Source organism: Ammospiza caudacuta, chromosome 1 (assembly GCF_027887145.1).
Source record: "Ammospiza caudacuta isolate bAmmCau1 chromosome 1, bAmmCau1.pri, whole genome shotgun sequence".
In the NCBI taxonomy this organism is placed as follows: Eukaryota; Metazoa; Chordata; class Aves; order Passeriformes; family Passerellidae; genus Ammospiza; species Ammospiza caudacuta.
The window spans coordinates 83,831,870-83,847,327 of record NC_080593.1 but is presented as its reverse complement, the minus strand read 5'-3'; the positions used below and the strand labels follow the sequence as shown (position 1 = coordinate 83,847,327).

The 15,458-nt window shown below is 37.0% G+C and overlaps 1 protein-coding gene across 2 annotated transcripts in view; it reads left to right on the top strand.

Moving 5' to 3' along the window:
- Positions 1-15,458, top strand: part of ADCY2 (adenylate cyclase 2) — a 205,924-nt gene that overhangs the window by 78,022 nt on the left and 112,444 nt on the right. The gene's annotated exons all lie outside the window — the stretch shown is intronic.

Below are 15,458 nucleotides of genomic sequence, written 5' to 3'. Positions count from 1 at the left end.
CACAAAAGAGCAATAAGCACCATCTCAAAGGAGTGTTATGTTTCAGATATTAAAACCTTCCCTTAACAAGCATCCAAGACACAGATCAAAGTAGAACTACAGTGGATATGAGCTTGAAACTCATACATATTTTCTTGTACTCAGGATTGCAGATCTGTTCCTATTTTGGAAATGAGTTAATTCCAGTATTTTTCAGGGAAAGTTCATGGTATGTTCTGTGGTGTTCGGCATTTTAGCAAAGATAAAATGCTTTGCATTATGTGATGTCTTGACAATATTAGTGCCTGTATGTGTGTATATATAATATGCAAAACTATATATATAATGTACAGAATATAGATAAATACATAATTTTTCTCCTCTTCTATACATGTTTTTTTAATAACAAATCAAAGACTCTGGACTATACTGTTGTGTTTCAGCTGTGGTTAGTGAGGTTTTTTGATTACGTTTGTGTCCAAGTGCCTTCCATTTTATTTCAGTGAGTCCAACTGGAATTAAACACATCTCAATATCACAGGACATTTTTGTAAGTCTGAACCCAAGTACAGGAGCCTTCTTTTCACAAATTCTGTTTCTTCATCAAGTTCTTGTACTTTGCCATGATGTCAGCAATGGACCATCAAGTTGGATAGCTTAAATAAGCCATAGCTTAAATCACAGAGCATGTGAACACTGAGTGCTGCCTCTGAGAGGGGCAGAACAGGCTTGGACAAGAAAGCCAGGTGTATACCTCCTAGAGAGGTGTACAGAGGTATATATATATATACACACACATATATGTGAGACTGTCGAGGTTCATTTTTCTTTTGCTGCCATTTCCAGTGTTTAAGGGAGGAGGAGAAAGCTGTGGTAAGGGACGGTGCTAAACCACAGTGTACATGGAAAACTAATAATTTATTTTTAAAAGTTGTTAAGTCTCCTACACTGTTGAACTTATATAAGCAAGCTCTTGGAAATAGAACAGCAAATATGATTAATGCTGTTCTGGGTGGTTTTGTTTTCCCCTTTCCCTATAGTGTTGTAGAGAAATTCAAAAACATTTAATAAAAAGTTAATTCTCCTCTGCTTCTATGAAGTTTGTTGAACTGGATGAAAAAAGAAAATAAATCCAAAGCTATATTCAGTTACATAACTACTTTAAAACTCTGTGTTTTACAATGGTAGAGGAGTAATAACATTTCATCAGTGCCAAAGTGCCATGTTACATTGCTTTGGGATTCAGAAGAGCTGACCTGTGTCTCTCTGGCTTCGTCTCTTGAAGTCCTCTTGATTTATTTGAAGTCCTTTGAAGTATCATCTTTATGCTCTATGCCTCCATTAATTCCATTTCTTTATTGATTAAATGCTAATTTTAATATGTGGGGGTCATACAGTTTGACCTCAAGCATCCTATGTTACATTTGTAGCATGAGGACAATTAATGCAAAGGAAAAGCTCAGATCTGGAGTGGAAAATAACATGTTGCATTTGGCCATATTCTTGTCTATTCTGAACAGATCTGATGAATATCATTATGTATTTTAGGATCTTTCATATGGTACATAAAAATCATCTTGCTTTCTTAAAGTTTTAAAAAATTCAATATAACTTAATGGGTTTTCTTATTGTATTTTGTTTGTTGTCTCCACCTGCACTGCGGGCAATTTAATTACTTTGCACCTGAAACATGAAGCGTGTTTTATCTTCAGCAAGAGCCTGGAAATCGTTATAACCTTTATTTTTCCAGGGCCAGAAAGTACCTTAGGGTCTAAAGTGTGCTGTTCAAGTAGAAGTAAAGACTAATGTGTAAATTACAGGGCCAGAAGGAGCTGCAGGGATCATCTGGTGCCACAGTGTTTCTGAGATCAATATTGTGTTCCTCACCTGACAATTCTCATCAAGGTTTTTTGGCCCCCTCTCCATGCAGTTACTGTTGATGGTGATTGCCTTTGACAACCCTTGAAAGCAGCACAGAAAGAAGAAAAGCGAAATCTGTTTCTGCTGGTCTATCCCAGAGCTCCCAAAGAGCCTTTCTGTACCCACTCTGACGCTGCTATACCTGCTCTTCAAAACCCAGATTGATTTGTGTCTGAACATGGAGGAAATTCGATTCCAACTTGTGAATGGACTTTCCCGTCATCATTAAGGCTCGGAGACATTTGCCATGACCTGGGTCACGCTGACCTTAATTAAAGACCAAATCACCCTGTCTCAGCTAACGTCACACACTATTTTCACAGTCCCTTGCTGCAGTAGTTCCTCAGAAAGCTAGCAACTGAGCGCAGCACAGGCAAGGGAAAGACATGCAGTTAACTTGTTTCCAAAACATCTTTATTCAAATGTGATTTGAATTTCCTCAGTTATGGAAACATTTCCCATGGTATGATAGAAGTTCCTGTAACTACCATAAACATGCTAGATGGGAGGAAAATCTGGAGTATTTAATTTGTTTATTTATTTTTAACAGCAGTAACATGCATGTCTCATCCAAAATGCAGCACATTAAACTTAGTCATTTTCCACCTACTCTCCCTTTTGTGTTGTTCTTTTTTTTTATTCCCTGCAGCTCCTGTATTTAATGCTCTTTTGTGTAACCTGTAAATTTCTTCCTTGCCTGGGGACCCACTCTGGCATGGCATCAGGGGCAGGCTGCCTGGGGCTCACAGAGGAGAGGGGAATGCAGCAAGGGGAAGGGCAGTGTCCTGGTGGGGCACCACCTTCTCCTATTTCCCCAGGGAAGGGACTCCCAGCCAGCAGGCACCGCTGCATCCATCACGTGCTCCAGAGCAACATGGTTGGCAGCTCCGTAATCTGCTAAATTTGTTCCACTTTTTCCTGTCACGGATGTATCATTAATTTTCTTTGAAAAACAAGGATTGTGAAAAAGAGAGGTTGTTTAATGGAGGGTGAGATATAATATTTTTTGATATTTCAAATATCAAACTATTAAAACAAGCAGAAAATGCCGAATGTGGGGAGCATAAAAATTATTTATGTGCCACAAATTATTCATTTTGGGAAATGTTTAACCTCAGGATTCATCTTGTCTTTAACTGTGGGGGATTTTCTTAGACACGTCCATGACATGTCCATGGTGTTTTTATAACCACCTTGGTCACCGTCGTATTTTAAATCACCATCTTGATTTGCTTTGAATATTTCTCCCAAGTATGAGTAAAATAGAAGTTAACAGAGTGAACATAACATAAACATATTTTAAAATTTTATACATTTCTTTCTACTGCAAGATAATTTATCAATAATTCTAACATTTTTTTTTGTTTTTCTATCTTCTGTTACTTGGCAGTAACTCTGAGTTACTCAGTCCTTAATTATCCATCTGACACAAGTCTCTAGTTGGGGTAGATTAATTTTGTCCTTCATCCGTAATAGAAATTTTCAGTGTATTGCCAACTATTGTTCTATAGTTTGTTTATTTTTATATGGGTTTTTTTTAGCATATGAAATTATAATTTTGTGGGTTGTGAGATGGTTTATTATTATTAATTTTGCTGGAATTGACAACTGGTGGTTGTTTAGATTTATCCCTTGAGCATTTTCAAACTGACTCGAAGCATGTTGCTCGTGGTAAGTTCTGTATTAAATACTGAATTAGTGTTGAAAGACTGGTAGAGAATAATTTAAATATCAGATTAATATTGCCCACAATATATAATAGCAGGCAAGCCTCTAAAGAACTTATGGAAGAATAGACTGCTGAATCAATGGTTGTTAAATCCAGCTAGATCTTTCTTGAGATGCTTTTAGAGTAAATTTTAATTTGCTTTTAGTGCACAGTTATTAAATATATTAATGAACTGTTCTAATTCTGTTTTTGTGTTTCACTAGTTTAATTCCTGCTAACTCTTTGAATATTCTTTGACCATTGTGATAATTGTTTAAAAAAATCTTATTTTAAGTGCCATTCATTTAATCATTTATTGAACACATATATTGTTCAAAAAGCAAGAAATGTCAAAAGTCCTAGTAAAACCTGCAGTATTTAAAAGCATGGAAGCACTCACTGTCTTTGCGCTTAAATCTGAGTATTGATTTTTAAAATCTGGATAGATTTTGGCCCCCTCTCATCTGATATTTAGTAGATGTGAGCCAATCACAAAAAACAAATAGTGTCATTTCCATGCCTGTAATCTGCTAAAACTGCTCTTGGAACCCAGCTAGTCTAATAGCTCCTTGTAAAACCTGCTTAACATCCCTTATTTTTACCTATTGGTTGTCTGGATTATTTGTGAAGAAAGCAAACCATAAAGATATTTCATTTAGAAGCAGTACAACTTTGATACTGTGTGCAAACAAACAGAAGTTTACTCCAGACTTACTTTCCAGAGTCTAATAACTAATTTTTTATGTTGGGAAGGTGACACAAAGTTGAAGCAATGTGCATGAGAGAAGTAACTGCATGATGTCTATATGTACTTCAAGGGGGTTTTCTGACACAGTTCTACATCCATTAAGCAGGTTTTGCCTGAAAACAAAAGGTTCTGTATATAAACACTTAGAAGATTATGAGCTTTCAGGTATTAAAAAACAAGGCAAACATAACTTTGTAGTATTTTTTAGCACTTTCCTTTGCTCTATAAAAATGTTTTTGAGCTTTAAATACAGGAAATCCCAGAGGAAAAGCATTTTCCTTTGTAGCATTTGAGTTAGTTGCATTCCTGGCATACATGATGCAGAACCACTGCGCCAGATTGCTACTTTTGATGGTTTAGAGGAATAAAAATATAAAGTCTGTTTTTGAATTTCTCTCGTTGCTTGGCAGTTATGGCAGCATGGGGCACAAATGTGATGGAAAGCCAGAGGTGCAGCAGCTGCACTTCAGTGGAAATTGCTTGATCCATTGTCTGTGTACATTTTCATTACACTGGCATGGTTCGTTGTTACATCCTGACTGCTGCTGCCCCTCCCTGTGCGTGAGGGGCTGCATCTGTAGTGCTTGGGCTGAAGGTACAGCAGGTAGCCAGCAGCTGTAGGCAGCTGGGTGGGACACCCTCCCTGCTCACTGTTGGGACAGCTTGCTCCAGCTGAAGGGCAGCCTGGTCACCAGCCACGCTGGCTAGAAGAACGCTAGGGACAATACTGTCCTTTCTGCAAGCTCTTCTCTCCACACATTTCTTATCTTGTTCCACCCCTTTTGAAAGGAATAAACCACTACTGTGTGTAATACTTGAGGTATGGTCATGTTACACTTTGTAAAAGCAACGCTTTTGGTTCAATGCTATGAGCTACATCAAGCAGTTCCAAGCCTGGATAGTTTCCAGTATGGCAGAAGTGGGATTCAGGGTAAATTACACTCATGATCCTGAAATAATTTTCTAAGAATGCTTTGTATAACTCAGTGGTTTACCTCAAAACAGAATTGTATGACCACAGTGTGCAGCTTCAGCTCTGTCCCAGAGCGGGTAACAGCATCACAGCATGTTTTTTGTGACATCACAAGGAACATCTGACAATCAGAATTAAGGGTAGGCAAGTGGTAATAGGATTGAGAGTTATCTGCACTGGAGCATGTGATTTAATGTGGGAAGGGCTGCTGGGACACTTAATGCTGTAGTGTGCTGGCAGTGATAAACGACCACTGCTTTACTGTTGAGTTTGGTGTCCTTGGTCAAAGAAATTTGTGCCCTGAGGCTTTCAACACTGGGGCTTTGGGTTTTGGTCTTGCAGTTCTGTGGTTAGCTGCCTGCCACACAGATCCACCTTGAAAGGATGTGTAGTACAGTTTGTAATACACCAGTGTCTCTCAGTCATGCACCTTAGTTGCAGGCTGTGTAACTAATTTGTAGTGTTTGCCTTTTAGTATATGGCAGTGCAGCTCATTATTTGCTAAAATGATGTTTCGTTTAAGCTTTTACCAAACTAATAAAACAATGCTTTTTAAGCAGGATGTGTTTTGATTAAGATGAAGCAACCATTATTCATCAATTAAACAGTTTAGATGTGAGTTGCTTCTTAGTATTGTAGGGTTTTTTGACAGCAGTGTTAACTGTTTGATCATTAAAAAATATTTAGGATCATATAGGTATAGATATATTTTTGTTAGTTTTAGAATTTTATCTTTTCTGGTATTAAATGGGTCATTTGTTTTTCCAAACTAAATCTAGCATTTTAAAGTAGAAATATATTTTTTATATTAAAAAAATCTCCATTGTTTGCAAACATACCCTAAGTTAAATGGAAATTAGTAAGAGATTTGATGACTGTATCTGTCTTTTTGTGTTGCTTAAAAAAAGTTTCAATATATTTTGTAATTTTGCTGTCTTAGGGAAATAAGTCTGAAAGTAAAAAAAAAAAAAACAAAAACTTTCCTAGGAATTAGCACTGATATTAGTCAAAACTGCACTTTGCTTATCATCTGTACAGTTTAAAAGTTGAACTTATTAGTACTTCATGTGACAGTTCATGAACTTTTGGATTTTCACCATTATATGGGTATACAATGAAAACTGTTTTGCACATATATGCTAAAGCTGATAGTTACAATTCTATTTTATTATAGTCAAATAATTTATTCTGCAAGATGATGCACAGATGTAACTTGTTATTCATAAAAGCTTATAAAAAAACAATGATTGAAGCCCAAGTTTGGAGACATTGGTGAGTTCTAGAAATGATTATATAGATGCAACTCTTCAGCATTAATCCATGTGAAACATTCCTGGTGTGTAATTACAGTACCTGGAAATTATGTTTTTAAAAACTATAAAATGCTTCGATGCACATTTATTTTGTAAATAAAAGATACTTTGATGAAACATGGATGAAACTTGATGTGTTAATTGACCAGAATGTTCCCATTGAGGGGTCTCCACTATGGAAAGAGGCTAGATAGCATTGACATTATGTCCTCTTCCTGCCTTAATGTGCTATTTTAATGTGTAGCAAATAGAAATATATCTCATGAATTCAATCTTCCCTGTCATTGCTTGTTTATAAAGTTCTTATTATGTTTTCAATACCTGAATCCAGTGAAATTGCTTGAAAATATTGAAGGCAGTGAACTGAAGTTCATGGGTGAGTCATATTATTTTAGTGAAAATTGACTGAATTGAATGGCATTTCTTTTCAGAGCTCTTTGCAAGGAAGCAAATAAGGGACAGAGCAATAGGGCTGGGGTGACTGCTCTGATCTCAGCCCCACAGCACTTGAGCAAGGCAAGCCCAGAGACCATAACCAGGTTCAACCAAGAGACAAAATCTATATAAAGCAAAACCACGGTAAGGAGACAGGTGCAAGGTCAAGCCAGAAAGCCCATCCATAGGTCAGGATCACATCCAGCAGTTTATGGGCACATTCCAAATGACAAGGCAGGGTTGAGGTCAAGTCAGTCCACAGCTCAAGGGTGTCTGTGGTCAGGCACAGCTTGGCTGGAGACCAGCGTTCCTCCAGCCCAGCACAGGCAGGGGCTGAAGGCCCCAGCGTAGAGGATGTCACTGGAAGACCCAAGTGAGGCTGGGGAGGTCTGCCAGGGTTTTGAGTGTACTCAAAACCCTGCCACATCACCTACTCCCTCCTCAGCCAGTCATTTCATCACATAAAGGTTGTCCAGGCTTGATTTCTCCTTTATAACTCTATGCTGGCTAATCCCAGTCACCTCCTTGTCCTTTATAGGGCTGGAAATAGTTTCTAGGAGGGTTTGCACTATCACCTTCCCAGGGATCAAGGTGATGGAACCTTCCTTGAAGACAGGAGTGATATTTGCTTTCTTGCAGAACTCAAGAACCTACCCTGGTCCCCATGAACTTTTAAAGGCATTCATGAGTGGCCTTGCAACAATATCAGCAGGCTCTCTCAGCTCTTGGGGTTGCATCCCATCATGTCCTTGGACTGGACTGTCAACTGGATCTCTACTGAGATCTCTCTCTAACAAACTAATGAGAAAAATACTGTGCTGAATCTTTTGCATCTGAGGCCATTGCTAGCCATGCTGATTTAGAAAAGATGATCTGGATTCTGTGGCATGCAAACATGGCGAGAATACAAATCAAAAGAGAGTTTTTGATGTAGAAATGACAGATAGCTTTTGGAAAAAACCCCACCAATTCTTCTTAACAAGAGAGGACAATTATCCTTATAGATAATTTCTGATTTTGGTGGTGGTGTTGTTGTATGTAAGACAGTAGCCCAGAATGCTTCTCCAGTTTCAGAGCTAATGAAACTCCCTTTCTGTGATAAATTTTTGCTAACATAGACTGCACTTCATTTTCATTAATTACCTTCTATCTTTAGGATTAATTCAGACACTAAATGACAGTTTCCTATTACCTGGGAGTCTGAAACTTCCCAATGCAGGATGGGATGAAAGGAGGAGTGTTAAGATTGTGCTAGAGGGAAAAATACATTTTCAGGAAATAATCTCTGGGGCTCTGTAGCAGTGCACTCCCTTGGTGTGATGTCTGCAAACCTTTTTATTGTCACTTGGCAGGCAATAAGCATGTTCATCATAGTGCTAATTAAGAAAGGTCTGTACATGCTGGTGTCTGGAGTGGGGACGCACCTGCCCTCAGCCATACTGGCAAATGTTGTCAATTCCACAAAACACCAGTAAAAAGTCATAAAACTGTTTTCTTTCTCAGTGTATGAAGTACTTTTGATGAACATTGTTTCAGAGTATGAACAGATCAAGAGTATAAAATATTTATTTTCTGAAAAGCATGGATTTCTTTTCTGTTCATTGCTGGTTTATTCTGCAACTGGATCTGCATTTGCCTTGATAAAATGATGGCCTTATGCACAGCTTGTACCTCTGTACTTTCCTTGCAGTGCTGCCCATCTAGCTGTCTCTAATAGCCACAATATTGCTGCTCATTTCTTCTCCTGAAGAGTGCCTTGCAAGGGACCACTTTGAAGCAATTCACTGTCCATTTCTGTGTTACCTCCATGGACCCTAACTACACCACCTATTCAGTGCAAAGAAGTGGAGGTGGAGGAAGATGAAGAAATCTGGAGGAAGACTAAAGAAAGTCACAATTTTGAATGTATATATGACAGTAAATCAAAGAATCTTTAGAGTAAGCAACTGAAAAATAGAAGCAAAGGAACTGAATAAAGGAGCACTAATATAACACAGGAATTTTTAAGCCTTTCCTAGAGAAAGAAAAGTTTCTTACTCATTGCAATCCTGTTCTTAAAGTGATTACTCATTTTGTCCCTTATTTGGCATTTTAAACAATGAAGTGTTGGGATGTTTTTTACCTGTCCTGTGACTATTGCATGCGGCTCCCATCATTTTGGTTTGGGGCCAGCATTTAAAGAGTTCTCCTGTGAGCTGATGATCATATTCTTTCTCATGCTTCTGCTTCAAGAAGCCCTGGTGACAGGGGCCAAACCTGTCTTTGTGCTCTTGCAAAAGCCAGACCTGCTGGTGTTGCCCATCTAACTGGCCATTCAGTGACTGACCTGCCTGTCAATTTTGAAGTCTTCTTAAAATAGTCAGCTATTTTCCATGAATCCTTTTGTTTGTAGGCTTTCTCAGAAAACTGCTTGGAGAGGAGTTCTGTGTAGAATGATAAACTTGTGCTGAAATGAATTGGGAGAGTTGGAACAGCTTAGGTTTGCGAGCACTGTTCTTCAGCATCCCACAGCTCACAGAAATATCTGATGAGCAGTGGGAATGGGGAAGGAAAGGAGTCAATTTGTAGGTTTAGAGCCACTGGATAACTGTGGGTTCCTAGCTGTGATTTTGTCTTTTCCTCAAAGAGAAAAGTATATTGAAAACCTTTCTCTACAGAAGGTGGTGAATAAGAAGGTAGCAGCATTTGTTGATGGGATTGGGATATTCAAAGCAGAGATAAAGGATGCCTGTTGGAGAGAACTGAGAAACACTGCCATGAATGTGTTTGAGTGGTTAGTAAAACAGAGCAAGGGTGTTATACAGTCCCAGAGGTTAGCATGGGTAATGTCCATATACACAAATTCACTAACTTGAATTTGAGATGTTAAGTGAAGAAAAATTAACTTAGTGTGTGTGTGAATTTACAGATTTGTGAAATTGTGTTTTAAACATAACGTAATTGAAAAGCAAAGTAAATCTGCTATTCTAGGGCTGAGACCTGCTTCCCTTAGATAACACATTACTTTGCAATACATTGATGCTCCAGCAGCCTTCTCTGATTAAGAAGGGTTGGTATGTGAGAAATACTGCTCCCAGGTCTTCTTTCATGTTGTATTACTTCATATCTTCATGATGTATTGTCAAATCTTTCAAATGGCAGGCTGTACTATTAAAAGGTAGGTTGGTTGCAGGGTGAAGCTTACTTCTCTGTAAAAGATAACTTGTATTAGCAGGTTATTAGCAGGTGAAACTGATAGGGTTTAAATAGGAATTTTCTTTTTGTACAGGATTATTTTTCTTGTGGAGAATGAAAAAATAGTCATTCCATGCAGGAAAAAGTCCTGTAAGTCATATGCACTTTCTGTATTGTTCATCTTGCTGCTTAGGAGCACTTAGGATGTAATTTTTCTATTATCTTAGAACATGCCAGGTTCAAAACAGGCATCTTTTATAAAGACAGACAGGAGACTAAAAACATTAGAGAGGGGAAATTGTTTTTTTTTTTTTTTTTTTGTTGCTACGTGTGCATCAGAATTTGCAAAAAGAGATTGTATTTTCATGTGACTATTTCTAATTTATCCATAGTGTTACAATAATATTCCAGTCACATTTGGGAATGAAGTCAGAAATTAATAAATACGATATAACTGCAGTCATTTGGAAATTTTATTGTTTCCTTCATAATATTAGTAACTTCTCTTTGTACATTGGAAAGCCTTTCAGTTTTGCAAAGCATCATGATATATTTCAATAATAGATTCAGAGCTTTTTTGTTTCTAAAATATGTAGAAATGTAGTATACAAACTTCAAAGGAATTTGTAAGAAGTGTGTTAAATGCAAAATCTGGTAGTAAGACAGAGGTTGTAGGTATTAGGGAAGGTTATAATGTAAACAGCATTATTACCAGTTTAGTGACTTCTATTTGCCTTTGTCTTCACAGTATTAAGCACATTTGATTTTTGAAATGCAATCTTTGGAAGGGAAAGCTTTGTTGTTTAGCATTTAATCTTCCCTCCAGCCATCATAACCTAAAAGACAATTCTCGTATGGTGCACAAAATTTGTAGGCTCGTTTACCAAGCAGAAATCTCTAGAGAATATCTTGAACACAGGAAAGAGTAAATTAGAATATGAGCAAGAAAATGACAGTAAGGAAATAAATATTTTTACGTTGAATATTACATAATCATAAGCGGTTTTAAATTGTAATTCAGTTAAAATAACATTTGTTTTAGATGCACAGTAGTCGAGCTATAAAATACTTTATGGAGCTGTCTCTATCCACCTTGTGATTGTGCCTGTTGTAGCTGCAATTTTGTCCTGCTATTCATTCTGCTAATTAGCATGCTTTATCAGCAATTTTGGAATCTATTTGCACCACTAAAGTTAATTAGCCAAAGTGAAAACATTTCATCTGTGCAAATGTTTTTTAAAGTGTTGCATAATGCCTTTGTATGCAGTTACACTGGTCAGATAGGAGTTTGAAGAACATACACTTAAAAGTGTGTAATTTGTTTTAGATAGCAACTAGAGCTATGGCAGTTAACCAAACCAATTCCCCTGCCCTGCATGCTGGGTCCTTGCTTCAGCACTTGAGTAACAAAAGGACTTTCAGAGAGTCTCTAAGGATATTTGACATCCAGGTTGCAAAAATACTCAGGGAGGACAAGGCTATCACAGATAAACAATTTCTGTATGCCTGTTCAGTGAAGAAGAAATGGAAGAAAATCTCACATTAAAATCCTCTCAGAGGGATGGGTGAAGGAGAGACTATATAGGTTGGTCTGAAATAGGCCTTGATTCCTGTCAACTGTAAGCTAGAAAATAGGAAAATAAACTTTAAAAAGTTTCTTTTTTAATAAAAAATAAACTTTGACCCTTGTAGAAAGGGTCAGGGAGACTTTAGGTCTGTAAACTCAGTGTCTTCATGAGTCAAAAAATGAAGCTGTAAGAATAGAGAATGAGATAAACACATTCTATTTTGAAAGGAGCAAAAGATAGTATTTTCTTAAAAGTACCTTGAATCTGACTGAAGGCATCAACAAACAAGTAAATAGGGCTAATTTCATTCATAGCTGTATGTCCTTTGCCCAAACCTTTTCAGTGAACTGAGAGGGAAGATCTGTGTGTGGATAAGAAGTTCTTTAAAAGGCAAGAACAGAAGGTAGGAGTAAAAGAACAAGTCTGGAGGGATGGAAAATTCTCTTCCCTGGGTGAGTACCTCCATTTGTTTAATCATTGCTCTCAGCTAGTTTGAGAGTAATAGCCTATTCTTAACACTGCTGTGTAGTATTTTAGGTGCCTGCAGTGAATATGCTGCTCTGTAGGGGTTGTCACTAATGCTGGTATGAATAGAAAATGATGGAGAACAGGAGGCTCACAAGAGATCTCCTAACTTTATACAATTACCTGAAAGGAGGTTTTAAGGAGATGGGTGTGGGTCTCTTCTCCCAAGTAGCAAACAAAAGGACAAGGGGGTGATTTAACCTGGATATTAGGAAGAACATCTTTGCTGTAAGGGTGGTCAGGCACTGGAACAGGCTGCTCAGGGAAGCAGTGGAATCATCATCCATGGAAGTGTTCAAAAAATGTGTGGCACTTAGGGACAGAGTTTAGTGGTGAACATGGTGGTGCTGGGTGAATGTTTGGACTTGATGATCTTGGAGGTCTTTCTATGACTCTTGATTCTGCTCTATGAATTGGAGGTACTGTGCTACTTTTAAGGTGTTACTCAGAATATATTCCCACAAACCACGTGATTTAGAAAAAAACTGTTTCAAGGTGTCCAGGATGCTTCACACCAGGGCTTTTGAGTAAAAAGCCTGACCTGACAAATGACATCTTGACAGTTTTGAGCCATGAAGGAGAGAAAAATGATATGTTTTATGTACAGATGGAATGAATTGGCACCAACAACATGAAGAGGTTTTAATATTTTCTTCATTCCTTCCTGAATGTAACCCAGATTTAGTACTTTCTTTGTCCCACCTTGGTTACTCTTGACAGCATTTGCCTGACACCAGAAAATAGAACTTTCAGGTTTCCTGAGAGCAAATTTTCCTGTTAGATGACTTCCAATTAAGAATTAACCCAAATACTGATTAGAGATCTCATCATATTTCAAAATGGCAACCAAGTTCTTCAAAAAATATTAAAAACACTTGTAAGATTGTCATAATTACTAACTCCAACTCTGAGGACATTCTGGAATCCATTTAATCCAACTCTGTAGAACATCACTTTCCTCACTTATGCACCACTATCATTATCCCCCCTTCTGCTCCACACCATTCTCTGTGAACTGTACAGCCAAAGACCACCAATTCCTAGCACAGAATGCCAAGTTATGAAAAATGAGCTTGATTAAAGTTTGTCATAGTCATCAGACAAGCAGAAAAAATTCATAAGTATACCTAGTTAAAAAGCTTATCAGATCATTGTGAACACTGATAGACAAAAATATTACCTGTGGAAAACATGCTTATTTAAATCAGAATTTTATATAGATATCATAAAAATACAGTTTCAAAATATTTATCAAATAGATCAGAGCACATATTTATTGCCAGCTGTTTGAAATGCAGTAGAAAAATTATGCTGAGTATATGTTCCTATTGTAATTTATCCATGTAATTCTGAACTGTCCATTGATTTCAATTTCCATATTTATTGATAACTGAGAATATGAAGCATATTAATATGCAGTGCAGTTACATACAGTATAAACTGTAGAAATTAGGGGAGAAATCTGAAATCAACAGTAAGTTATTGAGGTTTAGGCATATCAGTACATGAATAATTAGCATAAATTTGCTTATCAGTTCATTTATCTTTTCTTCTCGTGGTAGCTTTTGAACCTCTTGATTAATTTCTGTCAAATTTGCCAGAAAGGGAGATGTTTAGAGATATATGAAGAAATTTCAGTAAGTCTGGTAGATAATAATAAGAAATAAACTTCATGAAGACTGCAAGACAGTGCAGGAGAGATAGCCCAGGAGTTGTTCTGATCAGGGCATGTAGGGAGAAACCTCCTGATACACAATAAACTCCTGTAAATGTACTTATATTAGAGATTTCAGTTTTGGGGTTTTTCTTAAGAGTAAACCAGATTTATGGGAAAAGACAAGGTATTTTAATATCAGACATAAGATTGTTTCTGTAACAGGCCAAAGATTAATGTATTAGTATATATATCCATAGATTTTATTTTTGGTGTGTTTTTTTTTTTTTTAATGGTCTTTTTTTTCCCCTATACTAATACTTTTTCTTCCCTATACTATTCCCACTAATACTCACCCCTACGTGAGATCCAGAACCTAAAAATTAATCTCAGTCTTTTTGAGAGAACATCCGAAGATCAGTTTTAGAAGTAATGAAATGAAATGCTCCCAGAGATACATGTAAAAACAAAAGACCTCTCTGCAGGGAGGCAGGAGAGTGCAGTGACTGCCTGTTTCCTTTTTACTGAGGAGAACATGAGCTCCCCTCTGGCAAAAAAAAAAAAAAAAAAAAAAATTTAGATTCAAAATATTAAGGTCATTAATTAAAGGCAATTATATTGGTTATATGTATTACACGGAAGTGATCTAAAGGGACTGTAACTCTGATTCTTGTTTCTAGTTTATTTTTCCTGGGTTTGATTAAAGGGCTTAGAGTTTATGATCTGTTTTTATCTACACTGATATATAGATAGGGTGTGTGCATGCCCAGAGCTGAAGGAAATAAATCCAGTCATTCCACAGAGCAGCTTAGAGCTGTGAGAAAGTTCAATGTGTAATAGTGATAAAAAGAAAATAATATGAAAAAATACAGATATTAAAAACAAGGAATATTCTGCTGCTGTCCTCAATGCTCTGATTGCAGAAGCTACAAAGAGAATTACACATACCGATTAGAAGACAACATCATAACTTCCTGGCGTGTAAAATGACATCAATTCCCCTTCCACAAAGGGACTCTACCAAATTTATTTTAGCACTGAAAATTTGGAACCATCTGGGATACTGAGTAATTCAAATCTTTATTTCTCTGTTACTTCTCAGTTATTTTGAGAAGTCTTAAGTTGAATGGGGTTTTTTTTGGTTGGTTTGTGGTTTTTCTTTTAAAGCAGTTGTTTCTTGCAAAATTGCAGCTTTTTCTTTTTACTTACCTTGCTGTAAAGCATTTTACGTTCTCCTTGATATAAACAAAATGTCTGAGGATATTGGGTCTTCCTGTTTCTTCCCTTCTGTTGTGTGTTCTTATTGTGGCCTTCATAAGTATTTAAGAATTTAAACATCTTTGACCTTTCCGACTATTAAAATAATTTTGCAGTGGTTAAAGAAATTGATTTTTTACTTCAAATTCATGAGGAAGTAAGTATGCAGTTGCCCATAATTTCTCTGTCCTTCAGCCAGTCGTG